Genomic DNA, 4907 nt, shown 5'->3' with positions numbered 1-4907 from the left:
GGAGTTTTAAAGACTTTACCTCCAAAATACAGATTGATGGTAGCTAGTTGCGATTCAGGGTCACCCATACCTCCTCCAATACCTTAGACATATGAAAAAATACCACGAATGAGAGAAATAAAATAGCGATCAAAAATCCAAAACTAAAACACAACAGAGCTCCTATAGTGAGTTCAACATTGCTTCAATACTTTACGAAGAAAGATTTCTTTAAAGAAACATCATTGTTTACCAATCTATGTTGTCAGGTTGTTAAACAAAATAAACACTCAAAGACGCAAGGTGTAAAGTAAATTATACATTCTAAAACCCTAAACAAACGCTTGTACTTACTAGGAGGAGAGTCAGACATGATGGGGGCAAAGATCGCTCCTTCGCTTGCAGACAAGAAAGATAAAACAGAGGGATTTGAGTTCGGAGTTAGGGTTCGACGAAATGACGGCTTCGATTTCAGATTAGGGGTTTTGTGGTTAAAAAATGTCTAATATTTGATCGATTTTTGCACATGGGTCCAATCGGACCTATGTGCAAAATGAATATTGAAATTGAAAAAAACAAATTACGTGTAAATTATAGGATATCCATGCGTGCGTCCACGTCAGCTCCGGCGGTCCGTGTCAGTGCCATGTGAGCGGCTATGGTCTCGGAGTCCTAAATCTACCAAATGTTTTTGGTTCTAAGACCAAACGCATATACTGTAATACCCTCGGAGTTAAATAGCGATATGAGTCAAGGATGATGAAATAACCCCGAGGTTGAATAAGAGGTTAAATAGATTTAATAGACTACTCATATCAATAATGTTCACATTCCTTTTAGGAACCCTACCGAAATAACTCTAAAGTTAAACGTGCTTGCTCTAGAGTAATTTGAGGATGAGTGACCCATTGGGAAGTCTCTTAGGGTGCTCGTGAGTAAGGACAGAAGCGTTTTAGAAGAACTCATGTTGACCTGTGGTGCCAGTCTATGACATCTCGACACGCTTGGCTTTGCGTGGCTTGCGGGCCGGGGTATCACAGTTGGTATCAGAGCCGACCTGCAGCCCGCAGTCGTTAACCGGACTGTTGACGGGCCTAGCAGTTGATGGATCCTTAGGGTGCAACGTGGACTTTGCATTCTTAAGTCGGGGATGATGTAATACCCTTAGAGTTAAATAGTGATATGAGTCAGGAGGATGAGATAACCCCGAGGTTGAATAAAAGGTTAAATGGATTGAATAGATTACTTATGTCAACAATGTGTACATTCCTTTTCGGAAGCCCTACTGAAAGAACTCTAGAGTTAAGCACTCGTGTTGACCTGTGGGGCCAGTTTATGATATCCCGACAACCTCGGGCTTTGTCGGGAATAGTTTGCAGGCTATTAAGTTCGACTACCGATTCTCATGCTATAAAAGAAAAAAATTAGAAATGTTTCAACTGAATATTTTTTTGGTTATATACAATATAAATGAATAATTAAAAACACTAAATATATGGTATAATATTTAGATTTTTTACTATTTTCAAATAATTTTATATTAATTTGTCGTTGCATACAATATTTTTTAATTTTATTTTTTCTGGAAAATCCATGCAAATTTAGGAATTATTTGGTTTTTTTCAACTCAAGAACATATATAATTTTTTTGATCATTGAAAAATGTAATTATATATTTTACTATTACCTCAATATATTTATTTATGATTAATTAAAATTAACTTTTGGTTTATAATTTTTTTGATAAGGTATCCACATCTTTTTTTTTTTATAACGATGAGAGGTTCCACTGTGAGGACAGTTGTGACACAGCTATGGAGGATCAAACGGACGGGGATGATGACTTGGAGGGAGAGTTCACTGCACCAGCTAGAGACGATAGCGAATGTTGGGATGGCATCACATCCGGCGAAGAAGATGATGAGGATGATGGAGATGGATCTGGGTTTGAGGGACTTGAAGAAGAGATACATCAATTGCATGGGGAGGATGATGAACAACCTGAAAATGATCGTGATTTCGATGGATTTGAAGGTCTTCACAGAGAGGATGATGAGAACGAGGAGGAGCAGGAGGGTGGGTTCACGGCAGCACCTCGACCGTCCGAGGGCTGGTTCAGCGATGCAGACAGCGACAACGAGGGATGTCTAAGAACGCCGCCTCGGACAGATCATACATCGGCCCCTATGTATCATGAATGGGATGAGGATCGCGATTTAGGTTGTGTTGATTTAAAAGTATGATTAAAGTTTGAAAGCCGCGAGAAGTACAAGAATGCATTGAGGGATTGGTCGGTGCGCAAAGGATGGGACATATTTTTCGTAAAGAATGAAATGACAAAAGTGACCGCGGGTTGCTAAAAGGGATGCGCATTGAGGATTAACGCATCATGTGTAATGAATGGGCCTACATTTCAGATCATGACGTTAAAAGGTACTAACACTTGTTTGCGCATTTTTGTTCGGACAATATTTATTGGTGCAGTTATACATTATGTTTTTGTGTTTGCATGTACATTATGTAGGGACTCACACTTGTGCGCACCAAACATGAAATACACAAATGGATTACAAATACCTGGGAAGACGAATCAAGAGTATCGTAAGCGATAATCCTAATATTACGCTTTCCGCCCTAAAGAAAAGGATTCGCCGGGAAGTTCGTGTTGATGCTAGTATGCATAAGGTCTATCGAGCAAAAATGTATGCAATGCAGATGATTCGAGGGGACACCAAGGAGCAATATCTCCAGTTGCATGACTACTGTGCGACTTTCTGTAAGTACAACGAGGGCAGCAGTCTTATATTGGATCTAAATCACGACAGTAGTCCACCTGTGTTGCGCAGAATGTATTAATGCCTGTCGGGGTTAAGAGATGGTTTCTTGGATGGTTTTCGTACGATTACAAGGGGTAGCTGCTCACGGTAGTTGGCCGTGACCCAAACGAGAATATATATCCTCTAGCGTTTGCGTTTGTCGAGATTGAGAAATTCGAGACATGGGACTGGTTTCTAGAGCGTCTGCTGCGCGATTTGGGCGAATACAGGAACGAGGAGTGGGGATTTATATCAGACAGGCAGAAAGGGCTGGTTGAGGCCATATCTGTTCGGGCGCCGCGTGCAGAGCACAGGTTCTGCGTCCGATACATGTACAATTGTTACGTACGAAATTTAGAATTAGGTTAAAAGCCCAAGGTAAAAAGAAGAATGGGCCTGGCAATAGAGTTGATTAAACTGGCTGAAGGACACCGTGAGGAAATCAAGGAAAATAGGTTTATTTCTAAGGAAAGTCCTCAGGTCGGAAGGATCTCAGGTCGGTTGGTCCTCAAGACGGAAAGTCATCAGGACGGAAGGACCTCAAGTCGGTAGGTCCTCAGGACGGAAAGACCTCAAGTCGGAAGGTTTTCAGGTCGGGAGGTCCTCAAGACAGAAAGTCATCAGGACGGAAGGACCTCAGGTCGGTAGGTCCTCAAGACGGAAAGACCTCAGGTCGGAAGGATCTCAGGTCGGTTGGTCCTCAAGACGGAAAGTCATCAGGACGGAAGGACCTCAAGTCAGTAGGTCCTCAGGACGGAAAGACCTCAAGTCGGAAGGTTTTCAGGTCGGGAGGTCCTCAAGACAGAAAGTCATCAGGACGGAAGGACCTCAGGTCGGTAGGTCCTCAAGACGGAAAGACCTCAAGTCGGAAGGTTTTCAGGTCGGGAGGTCTTCAAGACATAAAGTCATCAGGACGGGAAGTCCGCAGGTCGGGAGGCCCTCAGGACGGGAAGTCCACAGGTCGGGTGGCTTTCAGGACGGGAAGTCCGCAAGTCGGGAGGTCCTCAGGTCGGGAAGTTCTCAGGTCGGAATTCTGCGGCAGAACCAACAAATCGGGTGGTTTGTTAGTCGGGATGTCTGTAACTAATCCAAACAAGTCAGATGGTTTGCAAGTCGGGGGGATTGGCAGTCGGACCCATACTATTGTAGTTTGGGCAGTCGGGCCTAAAGGGCGGAAGGTCTGTGGCCAGCTCAAAGAGTGGAATATAGGGATAATTTTGGTCTGCTGAGGACACGTGTCAGCAGGAGAAGGATTGGAAGACGGTTGGGAAGGAGACGTTGTAACCGTTCGGGTGACGGTTTTCAGTACGGTTTCCCAGAGAATATTTAAAGGTTTGGATAATCATTTGGCAGGGTATCTTCAATCAACTTCAACAAAGCAAAGTCAGATTTGGGGATCACCACTTTAAATTTCAGTCTTTTATTTTCCAGTTTATTTTATGTACCGTACAGTGTTTAGAGATTCCTAATCTCAGGCACTAATTAATCAAGTTTAAGGATATTTTCTATATCTTTGAATTTTACTTTATTTTTGTTGAAAAATTACATCAACAAATTGGTGACCACAGTGGGAGCAAGCCAAAATTGCTCATTCCAATTCCGGCGATAATTTCATACGTCTAAGATCCGGCCGTATCATCGGAGGGGTCCATATGGCAGGTTCACAACCTCAATCATCTTCGGCACCGGTGGGAGAGTCCGTTCCACCACCTATTGTGCCAAATGCCGGGGAAATCCCACAACCACCAACTGATTGGTGGTCTTATGTTCAACAAATGAACAACCAGCATACCTTGGTTATGCAGAATATGTTGCGTGAGCAACAAACGAACATGTTGCGTGAGCAACAGAGTCTGATGCAGAACATGATAGATCAAGCACTGTCAAGGGTTAGTCTTCAACCCACTCAGACTCCACCAGGAGTATCACCGTCCAGACCACAGGCAAATTTCGCAGGGCCATCATTCGTGGATAGTACATTCCCAAGTGCCACAAATCCCAACCGAATGGATAGGGGAAAATCTCCTTTGACTTTTCCCAACAATGTTCCATTGGGACCAAGGGTTACCAATCCGCAGCCGAACAATACAAGGGAGGACAGGCCTGAAGGAT

This window comes from Andrographis paniculata, unplaced genomic scaffold, assembly GCF_009805555.1.
Source record: "Andrographis paniculata isolate CXL003 unplaced genomic scaffold, ASM980555v1 Contig57END, whole genome shotgun sequence".
In the NCBI taxonomy this organism is placed as follows: domain Eukaryota; kingdom Viridiplantae; phylum Streptophyta; class Magnoliopsida; order Lamiales; family Acanthaceae; genus Andrographis; species Andrographis paniculata.
The sequence above is the reverse complement of the archived record's forward strand: the minus strand, read 5'-3'. Positions refer to the sequence as shown.